We start from the raw sequence: 17,141 nt of genomic DNA, 5'->3' as shown, positions 1-17,141 counted from the left end.
ATTATGAATAGCAAGGCAATGTCGAATGTTACTTTGGTTTAAAGCGACAATTAGTGATATTGGAAATGAGACTTTGTCCGGTGAAACATTGCCATGGATGTGGCTGGAAGTGATTCACTAACAGGATTTACAAAATAAAAGTAGGATTAAAGTTCAGTTTTGCACCCCCTTAGGACATTTTCCATAGTTCATAGTGTTTTCGTAGATATTTTTTGAGATTGGCCCAATAGGCTCAGATGAGTCAAAGTGCAAAGTGCAAACAAACACACATTTGTTCTTTATATATATATACAGCTATTCTCTTTTTCGCGTGACTAAATATTTTATCACTTCTTCAAAGAAGCGCATTAAAACAGTCACAGACTAGTAAATATTTTATAGTGATATTGATAAAACAGTAACTACACAAGTGATTACAACTGATTTTACGCTTGTAAACTAATTTATTTTATGGAAGGCGAAGACACACTGAGAAAAAAAAATCTGTCAAATTTATTTTTTTCGATGTAGATAACGTCGTGTCCGCATAGCAATAGTTTTAAAGTCTTAAAGGTTCATTTCGTTGTGTGAGGAAGTTTTTTTACTTTTTATAGCTTGGGCTGTGGTAATCCAAACTATCACAATAGATACACTCTAGTGGAATACCAAATTTCAAAGAAATCTCCAATTTTGACTGAATTTCTTCCTATTTATTTTTCATCACAGCTGCGGCATAGCGGCTCATAAAACGACTCTGAGTTTTCGTGATTTTTTGGTGTGTTTTTTCAAGCATGTAGCTAATCACGCCTAAAGTTTCATATATTAATTTCATCTAATCTTCCATAAAATAATTTCAATTTGACAGTAGGCTGGCAGAGATTCTGATGAGTAATAAAATCGAATCAAGTACACGTGCGCCTCATGCTTGGTGCACAAAAAATATAACTAATAAGAAAAAATCAAAGTGATTAATTTACTCCAATCCTGCCTGAAATGATTTCAAATGCCCTAGCTATTCCCTCTTGTTTTTCTTCGCACCGAAAGTACAAAATATTCATTTTATATAAAAACATGCATAACTTTTATGGATGTTTTTTTTTTCTTCAAACTTGGTACCTGAGAGATTTTTACATCTACAATTAGGTTTACAAATTTGATCTAAATATAAGCCACACATGCAAAGTTATTCAACTAAAGCAGTTCATTTTCATCAAAAATTGTGCATACAGCTACGCAAAAAATCACGTAAGCCATCGGTCTAAACATTTTACTACAGCTTTACCTAAGAGTAAATATAGACCGTTTATGGTTTTTGTCATTCAGATTATAGCTGGCTAATTTAGAGCAGCAAAACTGTCTGGTAAAAGCATGTGCAGATACATAAGTATTGGTTAGGCCAAACAAACTAAGATTAGCAGTTTGTAGTTAAGGTTTTCAAAATAATTATAGGGGTGGGCAGTTTTGATTAATTATTAATTGCCAACTTTTAAACATAGATTTATACAATTTTATGAAATTATTCCAATTAAAGAGCGTTTAGCACCACATGGTATTAGCTCAAGCAATTAGTATAATTAATAATACTTGATACAGCTATACCGGTGGCATGGGGTGATGACAAGAAACTGTTAATTTAAATTCCATGGCGTTATTATGAAGGAAGCTATTAACACTGTTTCAGATAGGAAAAAGCAACACCATATATTTTGAAGAAACTGGTTGATTCTGTAAAGTAAAGGTTTGTTGCGAATAATATGGTTACGATCCTAAAGCAATAATGTTAGTTACCATTTAAAGGGGCACAGCATGACGGGGTTGTTCATTAATTAGCTAAGCCTCGTATTTTGTTTTACTCATCATCATGCCAGAAGTTGAACAAAAATCGTGGCTGGGTTAACTGATGAGTGTATATTTGCTGTAGAATTCTTATCAATGCTTTTATCAATTTTATCCGCCAATTTTGATTTAATTCTTGTAAGTAGCACACTCAACCCTTTTTTTTAAGCCGCATATTTTTCTTACATATAAGAAGTTTTTTATTATATTTCAGTTCATTTGTAACATAAGTAGTTTTTAACTGGATTCGTCTTCTTAAGGTTTTTTTTTTAATTTAAGAAAGATGACTTACGAAAGTTATTGTAAATTATTGTAAACTTAAGGTTGTTTTCAGCTTTACAACCAACAATACTGAACAATAATACTTACCAACAATATAGGTAGTATAGAGATATTCACAATCGACACCTATGGGCTTAAAATAAAACTAGCAACCACGCACATACAAAGAGGTGGTGGGTGTGTTTCGATCGAACCTCCAATTTTTGTGATAAAAAAATATTCTTTAATAAATATAGCACAGCTGCTCATGTTATTAACGTTTTCTCCTCGTTCTTTAATCTTCTGATCAAGTATTAGCATTTTTTTTGTCTCGAAATAGGCGCATGCTTCTACAGGATTGGCATGTTGATTGTGATTCATGCACAATATTTTTTGGCTTTTGACCTCAGAAACTAGAACTCCTCCCATCTTTCAGACATTCTGCGTAGGGGCCTAACAACATTTGTAATTTCAGTTGCTGCTCAGTTTAGTCTTGAAATACATGTGAGATACACTTTAACAAATTTACCTGCTGGGTGTTGGACAGTTACCTTTATGTGCAAGAACTTTTGGATAATTATTTATTTTCAACACACGCCTGAATTATCAGGCGAAGGCTTTGGTTTGTTTTGAATTTTGTGCAAAACTCCACAAGGGCTATCTGCGCTAGCCATCCCTAATTTAGCAATGTAAAACTGGAAGAAAGGCAGCTAGTCACCACCACCCACCTCCAAATCTTGGGCTACTATTTTACCAATAATGGGATTGACTGTCACATTATAACTTTCCTACGGCTGAAAGGGCGAGCATGTGTGGTGTGACGGGGATTTGAGCTCGCGATCCTCGGAATACAAGTAGAGTGCCATAACCACCTAGCCATGCCGTGCCTGCGAAGGCTTGGAAAGACTGACCCTTTGGTGCAGGAAGATGCGCAGTGTTGCTATTTGATCCATGCGCGATCTTCCTTCCATATAGCACGTGATAATACGCGTGTTCATTACCTCCAAAAGCATATTACAGTGTAATATGTTTTATTCAATTTCGTGCAGAGCTACAAGAGGCCTCACTGTTAGTCGTCCCTCATTTAGAAACCATGGACCAGAGGAAAGGCATTCAGCCAACATCATCTAACGTTAACTCTGGGGCTGACCTTTTTACCAAGGAATAGTGATATTCACCGTGACATTTGAACTCCTCCAAGAGTGAAAGGTTGAGCATATTTGGTGATGAGACTCAAACCCATAGATCGTGAGTTGAGTGCCATGATCACCAAACGTACAGAACAGTTTATTTCTAGCAACTGGAATTTGCATAGACACATTTTTTGATGTGTAATATCAAGGTAGAGCTGGTTGGTTGGTTTGGTGTTTTATGGCGTAAAGCAACTAGACCATCTGCGCCCAAGATAAAGTTAATAACATTAACAACGTTATACTAATAGTAAAACAGGTAAAACCAAAAGTAACACAGTGTAATAACATAAACAACTGAGTTAGTTACTAGGTAGGTGTATATGACACAACTGAGTTGTTGTTTTTTTTGTCAACAACATATCTTAATAATGACCAGGCACTGAATTTCTTTTCGTCCTACACAAAGATTAGGTTTAGCCAAAACGTTGTACAGAATTAAACTTTTACTTGACGAAACTAGGACAACAACTCACACGATCTGCTGCTAAGAATAAACTATTACATCATACATAACCAGTCTTAATCAAGTCATGGCCTCTACAGTTAATGGCACCTTGATGATATTTCAGTGTGGATCCATTGTTTTTCGCTTGAAACCTCGTGAGGGGAAAGTCTTGTAGAAATGTCTTAGAAATTTTATTTCTCACCGACAGAGGTCGTAACTCGAAAAGGAATTTCCTAACTGTTACCGAATGTTAGATTTTTGGCCAAACGTAATGTACTGCTTACCGTTTCGGATTACGAATTTGAAGAAATCGCCGTTATGCGGCTCGTTATATGAGTGCTGGTTTTTTTGTTTTGTTTGGTAAGCACAAAGCTACACAATGGGCAATCTGTGTTCTGCCCACCAGTGGTATTGATACTCGGTTTCTACTGTTATAAATCGGCAGACATTCCGCTGTGCCACTAGGGGATTAGAGTGTCGGTTAGAATTGCTCAATTATTGTTAATTTTATGAGTTTTAAATTAGAAACGGCTGCAACGCAGATAGTCTTTGTGTAACTTTACGTGAATATCGTAAATAAACATGTTTGGATTTGTTTAGTTTGTTTTGAATTTCGTGCAAAGCTTAAGGAGAGCTATCTGTGTTATGCGTCGCTAATTTTGCAGTGTAAGACTAGTGGGGAAGCAGCTAGTCATCACCACCCACTGCCAACTCTTGGGCTACTCTTTTACCTCCGAATAGTGGAACTGACCGTCACTTTATAACACCCCCACGACTGAAATGGCGGGCATGTTTGTTGTAACGGGGATTCGAACCCGCGACCCTCAGGTTACGAGTCGAGTGCCTTAACCACCTGGCCATGCTGGGTCTCTAACAGTTTGTATCACTCGCTTTTGTATGATCATAATTACTATAAGTATAATTTTTAACCTTCACCTATATATCACGCCACCTATATGTCATTAAAAAGGACTATAGGCAAAACTTACATAAGACGAAATTCAAGTACCACCGAGAAGGTTGCTGTGGCAATTGTGTCAACATTTCTCGTTATATGAAAAACAGAAAAAAAGTAAATAATGACCGACAAGACTGCGGTGAAAGACACGTATTAAAATATTTTTTTTTTCTGTGTAAATAAGGTAGAAACAAACTTGTTTATTGGCACTTTGTTTTATCATTACTTTTTGGGACAAAGACGTCACTACAAACTCATTGGTTACAAAATGATATTTGTCTTCTGTTCATGCATGCTTTGTTGCTAAGATGTGAAGAATATCTTTCGTTTTAACCTAGACATTTAAAAAGAGGGGCAATCAGATTGCTTTAAAATATAATCTGTTTACAATTAGGGGCTTAAATATTTTTTTCTCGTGCCTTTCCTAGTTCCCACAACAAGCCACTCCCCCTCTCCAACACAAAAGGATAAAACACCAGCTTTGACCCCGTAAAATATTATAATTGTTAATATTTTTGCTGACCATTTCCCTAAATACGCTTCAGTTTTCAACAAGCTTAATTTAGATACAATCTTGATATCCCCCCTTCCCCACATAACGTTGGGAGCATGACCCCCAAAACTTCTTAGTTTCCGATTAATTTGATTCACTTTCAACCTTGACTGCCCCCCTCAGACACAAACATTTTGCTTCTGGGAACAGTCCTCGAAATTTCTTAGTTTGAGACAAGTTTTGTTCAATTTCAACTTCGCCACACACCCTATTTTGTTTGTGAAAACCTTCAGATTCACCTTTTAACTTTGGGTGTGTGTGTTTTCTTATAGCAAAGCCACATCGTGTTATCTGCTGAGTTTACTGAGGGGAATAGAACCCCTGATTTTAGCGTTGAAAATCCGTAGACTTACCGCTGTAGAAGCGGGGGCTTTAACTTTGGGCTCATTAAGGATTTGTGTGCCTATGTTTATTGAACGTTTCCAGAAATTTGTTAATATCGTGTTGAAAACATGTTTTTAATAGTAATACTTAACCGAAATTGCTTTTGGAGATAAGATGAACAGTCTTCCGGTCTTAATTGGTTGAAAAAGCGAACACTTTCCTGTTTTCTTCCAATAAGACACAGAACAAGGAACTTGTTCACTTGCTATTCTTGTACCAAGATCTTTGAATTTCCTTGTTTATTATTAAATAAAAACAGTTCACTGTTTAAAAATTCTTTCAATTATTTTGATTGAAGTCAAGCGCAAAGTAACACTGTGGGTTATCTGTACTCTGTCCACCACGGGTATCGAAATTCGGATTTTAGAGTTGTAAGTCCGCAGACATACTTCTGTGCCACTGGGGGGAGAGGCTCTCCTAATTAAATAAGCAAACAGAATTAGATCGATAATGCCTCTTTCGCAAAGTAATAAAAGTTGAAATATGGTACTGAACTCTGGGGAGCATAGCAGAAATTTTGTTTTAAGAACTAGGAAGTTAATACCTTAATCTTACCCCTTCCTGTTAAGTAATAAAACATTTAAAAACGTTTCTTTAGAATGTAAGAAACTTTGTTGTTGATTTAAACCACTGTCGTAAGCTCTGGTATTTGAGAAAGGCCTATTCGTCACTTGACATAACTTACATTGTGCTGTTGACTTACTATTGTACATTTTTCTTTACTCTTATCATTGACAAGTTTCCTGAAATTACTAAGGCTGACACTTCAGCTGTTTCACTCGCTCCGTTCTGGTTTATAAAAAATGTCTTGTTTTTTTTAATTTACTCTAGCACATAAAAAATGCTTTAGACACGTGATGGTTGAGTTTCATTTTTACCTACGCCCCCCGCTGTTACAGCGGTAAGTCTACGGATTTACAACGCTAAAATCAGGGGTTCGATTCCCCTCGGTGGGCTCAGCAGATAGCCCGATGTGGCTTTGCTATAAGAAAAACACACACAAACACACATTTTTACCTATAGCCGTTACAGTAATTCGGATTTGTAGGCGACTTCACTGAATAACTGTTGGCCATGTAATTTGCTAACATCACTTCTCAACCATTACTGTGTCGCAATAACTAGGGATGTTATATTACTTTTCTACGTTTTAATCAACTTTTTTTTTTTCATTCTACATATATTCTATGAGGTTGTTGCATATGACATGTCGGATTTTCATGTACAAGGTCCGTCATGGCTAGATGGTTAAGGCACTTGACTCCTAATCTGAGTGTCGAGGGTTCAATGCCCCATCACACCAAATATGGTCGCCCTTTCAGTCGTGGGGGCATTATAATGTGATAGTTAATCCCACTATTTGTTGGTTAAAAGAGTAGCCCAAGTAGCAAAATTAGGGACGGCTAGGGCAGATAGCCCTCTTGTAACTTTGCGCGAAATCAAACGAAAGAAAGAATCTGGTGTCCACAATAAAAAGACGGGTGTAAGTTCCGAAAGCTTTTTATTTTTCCCAACATAGTTTGTTTTTATTTACTAGTCAATTTTCATTATAACATCTAGCTTTCTTCGAAATTAAAATAATATTAAAAACCCCATTTGAAAGAGATTTACAGACAAAAAACAATTTAATCTATTTTTGAGCAGAAACAATTTAATGTACTCCAGAGCTTCTTCATAGTTTCTCTCAAAGCGGTACTCTTGCCATCTGTCGTATATTTTTAAAAACATTTTTGTTGTGCACGAGTTTTAGCTAATTACATCCAAATATTTATTAATGTCCTAAACAATATTTATAATAATTTCACATTATCCAATATTGTTTTTCTGATGCTACTGGTAACTTCGAAAGCAGTTAATTGATTATAACGTAAAACAATATTTTATTTTGTGGTGCTGTAAAACATTAAACAGAATAACAAACTTTTTATAAATGAAATTAATATGAGACTTTAAAAGGCTACACAGACAAGAATTACCATCCAACTCGAAAAAAAACACAGTATTTCAGGAGTACTGTTCAAATAACAAACTTTCTTTATATAGCTTATATTATCAGGATATTACTGGTTTATAAAAATGTTTTTTAAATTTACTCCAGTGCATAAAAAAGTGCTTTAGACACATGCTGGTTGACTATCATTTTACCTATTTAAAGTTTTCTGGAAATATTACCATTCTCTCTAAAGGTCATTGGTTAGTTCTCTTTTACGTTCAATTTTGGGCCCTTTACCCAAACAAGGGCATTTGGTTGTTGAATAGGATTGCTACTAGATGATATCTTGAAGAGAAAGGTTGTCACACAAGAACAGTTTAAGTTATTCAATTTTGTTTTATCTTGAAGAAAATAAAAGGTATCTGTTCAAGCTATTCAAGTAAGTTCATGGTATCCACGATTCAACTGTTTTCCTATCTAATGGATAGAATGTTAGGACTAAGAAACAAAAATATACATTTCAACATGGTGGAAGTCATCTTCTGCTTATAAAATTTTATTTTTCCAAGGGGATGGTTAGCTTTTGGGATAGATTGCCTTCAGATGTGGAAGATAAAGTTAATTTAAAGGTGTTTAAGGGAAACTTAATAAAATTCTAATGAATCAGTGTGGGGTTTCAGTTTGTTTTCATATTTTAAGAAAATGGACTTAATGTATCAAGAGTCTCCTTGTTGTCCTTGAAAATAAACTATTCCTTCATCAAGCATGGAAATTAGAAGCTTTCTCAGTTTCTGTATGTAAACAATCTATATCCTGTTTGCTTTCAGATAGTTCACTATTATTCTTAAGAATAATAAAGATAATATTATAAATAATATGAAAAGCACTCAAAGTTTGGGGTCCCTTAAAAACCATTGCAAATTTTGTGAGTGATCACCCATACTGACTTCTTAACTAGAGTTTATATCCTGCTTGGTCACACAAAAGAAATGACTTCCCTTAACAACATTCACTATCTTTGTATCCTCACATAACTTTAGCTCAAATTGTTTGACATAAGAACAAATATTTTTCTCTTATGTTGACATTTATTTCATTTATATCAAGTTAGGTTAAATATACTTTTATTGTAACCAGTCTACTGCTATAGTTCCAGAACTGTGTCAGGCAGCAAACCTTACTGTCCAGAAGATTGAAGGAATTCTGATCTTTGTTTTTTCTGTTTCCTGACCATATCTTAAAAATTGAAAATCTTGATAATCTTAGTGACTTCATATTAAGAACTACTAAAACAAATGACATGTTTTGCATGGTCTCAAAAGCAGATGCAATATCTTCTATGCTTCTGACTAACATATGTATTCACATATCAAAATTGTTTCAATTAATAAAAAATGCAGTAAATACTTCATCTACTGTTATTATCTGAGTGTCAACACTGCACAGAAAAAGTCAAAGTAATGGACAAAATAAAGCACATCTTTCTGTGTTAGTGATGATATAAAAATAACATTGAAACAAACACTTTGGTAAAGGCCATGACTTAATGTAGAATTTAACTATCACATTTAAATGAATGAAAATATATCCCACTATTGTGGTATTATTATAAATAAAAAATAAAAACTGAAAAAATACCAGCCTCATTGGTGTGGTTTGTGTAAAGTTAATGATTTTCAATTTTAAACTTGAAGAATACAAGTTTATTTTTTATAACTGAAGTATTGTGTGTTTCTACACAAACCTCAGACTGTCACATTATAACTTAACAAATGCAATACATAACAAACAAAACAAAAAGTTTAAAAATATAATCAAATAATTAATACCTTTTCTTTGGTGAGAAGATGAAACAGAGACACAGTTCTTAACTGTACAACAACAAACCTCAAAGTCCTATATGAAGGATAACCCTGTTTTTAAAATAAACAAATGCTCCAACAAATTAATTATTACTTACAAAGATATTTTACCTCTTATTTCTTACAAACTCAACTTGCAAATATACTGTATAAATAGAAGTAAACAGGATGTTCTAAGATATATCTTTATAATAGAAAATGGTTGTAGCATTGTGACTAGCTACATTCTAGTCCCATTTCACTGAATTATTATTTTCTACACTTTAAGATAGTGTTAGAACACATAGTTAAAATATTGGTTGATATGTGTCAATAAATGTTCATTCAAGTTCTGAAAGCTCCCACAAGAGAAGACAACCTTTACCATTACCAACAAATATAATTTTAGCATCAAAAGAGCCATGGTCATTTAACAGGTTGACAAAACTCCAGGAGATTTGGTTTTCTCTTAAGCAAAAAGCTACACAATGGACTAGCTGCATCAGAAAGTTGATTTTAAGCATTGTAAGAACACGTATTTATTACTGAGCAACTGGGGTCAGGTTCTTTGTTGAAAAAATCAGTGAATCAGCTCTGACAGTAGTTTATTATGCAAATTACAAAGCAAATATAGTCTTAAATTTATCACCAGCATTTTTTATTCGAACCTGAGTTTTACATACAAGGAAGTGGCTTAATATAAATACATAGTTACTCTTGAAGTATGGCAGTAAGTAATATTAATGTGTAATACACCTGACCATTATTAAAAACCTGGTAGAAAAGTGCAAATATAAGTGTCTTTCAAGTTCTTTAAATGCTGGACTACTACTTATAATATTTTAATATTCTATTAAAGAATAATGTTAATAGCAACAATGCATCCCCACTGGTTCATTGTTATTTCAAAGCTCAATTTCCATGATGAGCACCCTGAAGATGAATTCCTGTTTAAACATTGCAATTTTTTAAGTAAGGTAAACTTGTATTCAATGTATCCTCATTAACTTAATGAAACTGTTTTCAAACCTAAATGCTCAGTGTTTTTGTAACACTTCTATCTGTTTATATAAATATGTGTTAAATTACAATAGCAACCAACAATACTTTCCCGAGAACAGCTACAAAGTTACAAAAATGAGATATATCTTTCCAAGTACACTGGAGATTCACAAGGTAAGCATGGGCAGAGGAAACTTACTAAATGTACCTAATCAAGAATGTTTACAAAAGTAAACAGTTTTAGTTATAGTGTGGCTTGTTAAAACTTGAGTGTTTAAAAACCAAAGCTTTAATATTGATGCTGATTGGATCCTTAAAGATAAAGCTTGTAGTTACCAAAATAAACAGCTTAAACTTTAAATGTATGATTAAGTTACAGTATTTTTTGTATCAAACACTGCAATAATAAATTACATGCTTTAACCCCATATAGATGATACTAGGTTTTTAACATTTTTTGAAAACTATTTATGCACATATTTGCTTTTTAAATCTAATGATGCACAAATCATACAAAAAATGCAAACCCAACAAACAATAGCAAAATCTCACCAATTACTATGTGCTTTACAGTGAAAATTGTGATTTCACCCAATGTTGGTCAATTTTTGGTCATGTAATTAGACTGGATGTCATAACACTACAGGTAAAAACATAAAATTACTAAATATGATGCACTTATACTGTACAGCATAAATAAAGTCAGTATTTTTGAGGTTATCACAAACTTTTAAAGAAATACATACAAGTCTAGCTGAAAATGGTTTGACAAATATTTTAAAACAAGCAAAAATGTGCAAAGTATTAATTTCATACAAAAGTGCTGTTAACAGAATCCTTTAACAAAGCAGTGTGAAAAGTCTGTGAGTTTTTCCATTACGAACACTCCACACAAAGTGACACAAACCATCACTTAGGAATCAAACTAAGAAGTTTGTATATAACTTCAACATTAGCATATGGAAGCTAAATGTTTTTCTTTTCCAGGTTGTCTAAATCTTGAATTAAAAACATATCTACTGAAACAGATACTGATTAACATCAATGATTTTCATTCCATTTTTCAATCATGCTAAGTTTACAAAACACAAAATATATTTTTAAGACATAGAACCAACTTCTTGCCTCAATTTCATCATTTTTGTAAACCAAGTTTTATCAGCAGCAAAATTCCAAAAGTTGAAGTTTCTAACCAGCTAATAAATGTTTTAAAAATGGCAAGATATATAAAATGTACAACTAAACTACTTCACTAAATGGTCCCATATTTCCAAAGCAAACCACAAAATAATTTTTCATGTCACTGACTAGAAATGCTTCTCTTCTCTCTCTATATACATATATTTAAACTTTTGTTTCCTTTAAATAAATGTCTTGGGTATTAATTCTATTTACTGATCTTTATTTATTAACAATTAAGGAATATTCTTTTTGATTTAATCATCTCTCATTTCACCTTATTTTGTTTAATGTTAGCATAACAAAGTTATACATTAATTAAATGCTAGCAGACGAACATAGTTATTCCTATTTCATAAATATTTACTCTGTACAAAATGTCTCTGGTGATAATGGCCAAGTAAAAATCAGTTTCATCTACCATATAAGCATTCTTATAATTGTAATAAATTTAACTGTCACAGACAGTGATTTTATTTTTACTTTTCACAAGCTGTCAATTAAAAAACTGTATTAATACTATTATTACTAGTTGCTAAAGCATTTCACCGCTGTCTCCTTCATCTTCTGAAATGGAAAAGTTTCTGTTTATTTTGAAACTTCTCCCAATTTTAATATCAGTCAGCGCTTGGTTATGTTTAGAAATGCCGAGATGCCCTTCGACAGCGTCGCTACTGTCAGAATTATGTTGAAAATTCATCAGACTGTTCTCATAATTTCCTGCCATTCTCCGCTCAGGTTTGTGGAAACGATTTACGCGAGATTTAGGACGATTATTGCAAACCGCCTGACAAGCAGTTTTACCCGAAACTGAAAGCTTCTTCATAGATGTTAGAAGCTTCTCAACTACAGGAACGAACGATACCACTTCTTCTGACTGAACACAGCGTTGTGATAATGTTTCGATTTGTGCATCTTTTTCTTTACACGAATGTTCCAGTTGCGTGATTTGTCCTTCATATGATTCAAGTTTCTTTATTAATTCCTTTATTTCAACATCTTTAAGTGCTGAGACCTCGTTAATTTTAGCATACATAAGTTCATCCTTTTTTATCAAACAATCGGCTTGTTCTTTCACAATTTTCTCTAACTCGGCAACTTTTGTGTGTAAAAGGAGCAAGTGGCCATTAGCTTCTTTGATACTCGTACGAGTTGGACTAGGGCTAACTGGTTGTCGAGCTGAAAACATATTCAAAAAGTATTAATTCTAATCTACAACTTTCAAATAAATATCTATTTTGAAAATATATGAATATTTTCTACCACATATTAACACAGACGCACTTAAAACACATACGTTGGCAAATATGCTAAGCGCCACCTTTCAAGATCTTTTATTATTCTCTTTTAAATAGCAATTACAAATTTGAAAATGATTAAGCCACTGCATGACGATTCATTGTAATATCCTACACCCAAAGGAATAAAATAAAAAAACAATGCTACTACTTTCATTTACTATCGCACATTGGGAATGGCTTATATTAAAAATAACGTTAAACAGATGGTTTGGTTGAAACCGAGGTATTGATTGGAGAAATAAAATAAGTAAATAAGATAAAATGACGGTTGATAAATATTTATGAAAAACAGATTCATTGTTATTAATTTGTCTTCTAAAATGGAAATATTTTACTTTATGTAAATTTATATGAAATTATTATTTTAGTCGTATCAAGTATATATTAATATGTGTTTATGAAAGTTTCGTCTCTGGAAAGAAATAACAAAAATAATTAACAAATAATAATTGTCAAGTTACGGTTCCAAGGAACTAAAACAATAAGGCCAATTTGCTATCCGGGCCAGCATGGCCAGGTAATTAAGGCACTCGACTCGTAAACTGAGCACCGCGTGTTCAAATCCTCGTCACACCAAACATCTTTGCCCTTTCAGCCATGGGGGCGTTATAAAGTAACGGTCAATCACACTATTCGTTGATAAAAGAGTAGCCAAAGAGTTGGTAGTGAGTGGTGAAGAGTGGCTGCTTCCTCTCTAGTCTTACACTGCTAAATTAGGGATGGCTGGCGCAAATAGTCCTTGTGTAGCTTTGCGCGAAATAAAAACAAACAAACAGTTTGCTCCCAACAATGTTAGTGTAGCGACACACTTATTTATTCATCGAAATGTGACAAATTTACTGTATACCCTAACATTTTCAGCCATTTCAACACTTCGCGATGGTTTAATTCGGGTTATTCTGTATTTAGAACTGTACATTAATTTTAGGCTTTTCTAACTTATGAATAAAATAAACTGTTAACACACTCCTCGTAACATATTTTACATTTAAAATCTTTATCTCTTAATCAATTTTAAATTATTATGTTAAGGTAAATAATTTATAAATTAAAAAGAGTGTTAGAATTAAAATGTTTCCAATGCATGCTACATCATGTATTGTTTGGTAGCTACACGAGGGCTATCTGCGCTAGCCGTCCCTAATTTATCAATGTAAGGCTAAAGGGAAGGCAGCTAGTCATCACCATCCATCGCAAACTCTTGGGCGACTCTTTTACTAACGAATAGTGGAATTGATCGTAACATTATAATGTCCCCGGCTGAAAGGGTGAGCATGTTTAGTGTGACGGGGATTTGAACCCGCAACCATCGGATTACGAGTCGAATGCCTTAACCATCTAGCCATGCCAGGCCTCTGCACCGTATAGAGAACGTCGGGAATTCACATGTCATTATACACACATACAACGGTTCGGCGGTTAAGGCGCTCGACTCGTAATCTGAGGGTCGCGAGTTCGAATCCCTGTCACACCAAGCATGCTCGCCATTTCAGCCGTGGGAGCGTTACAACTTTATGATAAATCCCACTATTCGTTGATAAGAGAGTAGCCCATGAGTTGGTGGTGGGTGGTGATGACTATCTGCCTTCCCTCTAGTCAAACACTGCTAAATTAAGAATGGCTAGCGTAGACAGCTCTAGAGCAGCTTTGCGTGAAATTCTAAACAAACCAAACCACACACAAAAACCGTTAAGAGCAAAGTTTGTTTTGGCATAAAACTACGTAACGGCATATCTACACTCTGTCCACCACAGGGAATTGAAGCCCAGATTTGAGCACTGTGAGCCTGTAAATATTCCGATGCTCTACTAGGAAATGAGAAAGCAAATTAAAATATGTGGACAATTCGGTATAAAATAAAATTACTTTGATGTGAGACAAATACATATTATCTATCAATGGTAAATTTGGTTGTTTAAATAAACCTATTCTGTTTTTTAGTTCAATTGTAGAAATAAATATTGCTGTTTTAAAATTCTTCAAGTTGTATATTGGTAAGGAAGTTTTTTTTTACTTAAAGAAGTCATAGGGAAAACAACAGTTTTCATACCTAATTTGGTATTAATATACTGGCAGTTGATTTCATTCATAAGTTTTTAATTTCTTTTTTGTGTGTGAATTTTCTGGATGCTACATTTAACTCTCCGTTAGATTTTTAATTAGCCCTCAGGTTGTCATAATTAAGGATCAAGTTTTCTTAAGAGTCCATTTTTAACTGCACAATGGTTAAAAACTTCTCCTGTATGATTTTTACAATTCTTGAAAATGTAACTACCTAAAACCCATGTAACCAGACATCCAGCACTCATAATACATTGTCATATTTTCCTATCTTTATGAAAATGACAACTGTTTTTCATGTGTTCTACTTTACCAGGTTATATTGCGTCTAGAATAAAAAGGAAAAAAAAACAAATTGTAAGAAAGTTTTTTTCCATTGTGCTGCCTTTTCTCTGTGATAATATTTCAGTTGCAAAGTTTGTTTAGAATCTATCCTAACAATAAAGGTAAGAAACCTACCACTAAAATACATGTCACCTCTGTATATCAGCAAAGACAGGTGCAGAAAGTAATGTGATATCTCAATAGCTGGTAGGGTATTAACATTTTTATTGATAAGACGTTTCAATCTTCTTGCGTCATCTTTTGATTGATTTATAGCACAAAGCAGCTTGGCTATTTGTGCCAAACATCTGGTAAAAAGTTAAAAATTTAGTAAAATTCATAAAAGGAAATTAAGGTAAAACAAAACAAAGTTAAAAAAACATAAACAGTATAAAACCAATGTTTACATCAAGTCTACAACGTTAAGAGAAAAACTACAGTAATTCAAGTTGTAAAGGACTTTATGTAGCGTAATTGTAATTATCATGACTCGCCAGGAAGACGAACAAGTAAGAACACAAAACCACCGTCAGTCATCTGAAATTGGCATTTTCAGTCCTGGTTCCGAGTTATTTGATGTTATGACCATTTAAAAAAGGAAAGTAATAAAAATGTTTAAAAGGCGTGTTGCAAAATTATAATAACTCACCACGATGATTAACAGGTAGTTTAAACAGCAGCGTTAGTCACCTGAAGTTGGCCTTTCCAGTCCTGGTTTCGAGTTATTCAATGTTACGGTCAATTTCTAATTTCAGATCGAACAAAATGAATTGTGATTTTTAAAAGAGAGCCACATTAAAAAGGTGTAATGTATAAATTAAAAAACTAAAAACATTACCAAGGTGGACAGTGTCACCATCACCAATAACACTGCCTAACGTTATGGACAAATCTTTGGACAGAACATGTTGCCATCGTTGAGAGTCGTAACAACAAGACAGTAAAATGTGGCTTATTGTGACCTGAGTGTTACAGAGACAACACATTGGTGCATCGGTTCCAGATAAAAAAAAAACGACGAGTTAAAAAATAACTCTGACCAATGCGTAGCCTAGTTAGAACAACTTCCTCTTTCCGATCTTTATAGAAACAAGTCGGCCAAAGTCCAATATAGGGTTTTATTTGGAAAAGCTTGTTCTTGCGTTGCTCATTCCAAGTCGACTGCCAGCTGACACGGAGCCAAGCCTTGAATACAGGACCATAGTCCATGTATGGGACAGACACAGTACCAGAGCAGATAGACTTAGCTGCGGTGTTGGCGAGCTCGTTCCCACGAATATTAACATAGCCCAGTATCCAGAAAACCTTGATAGAAGTAAATGTTAAAGAGAAATATCGACGAGAACAGGGTGTGAACCAACATGAAGTGATTTTACGGCCAGTAGAGAAATAAGCGAGTCAGTATAAATAGTGCAGTTTGAGTACTGCTTAACTTCTATGTGATCCAGGACAAGAGAAATGGCGTTCAGTTCAGCAGTGAACACAGAAGCTGTAGAGGGGATTCTGCACGCAACCACCGAACTGCAACAAACCATGGCAGAGCCCACACAGTCACCTGATTTCGAACCATCTATATAAATAGGAATGGAAGGATGGTTTGAAAGATGTTCAGCAAATAGCAGACAGTATTTCCAATCAGGAATGCCTACGTTTCTCAGATGACTTAAAGATAGATCATAATTGAGGACTGTAAGAAGCCATGGTGGGATGGGCTGACCAGTGGAAACAGTAATGTTATCCAAGGACAGACCCAATTCATCCAACTATGCCTGGATACGAAGGCCAAAAGGAGCAATGGCAGACCATATGTTCTAAAAAGGTATGGCCCACCACAGAAGGAAAACACAACCCCAGGTGGGATGCTTTGGTAAGGAACGAAGTTTCGAAGCAT

The sequence above is a fragment of the Tachypleus tridentatus genome, chromosome 13 (genome assembly GCF_004210375.1).
Source record: "Tachypleus tridentatus isolate NWPU-2018 chromosome 13, ASM421037v1, whole genome shotgun sequence".
Classification (NCBI taxonomy): Eukaryota; Metazoa; Arthropoda; class Merostomata; order Xiphosura; family Limulidae; genus Tachypleus; species Tachypleus tridentatus.
This window is presented reverse-complemented; position numbering follows the sequence as displayed.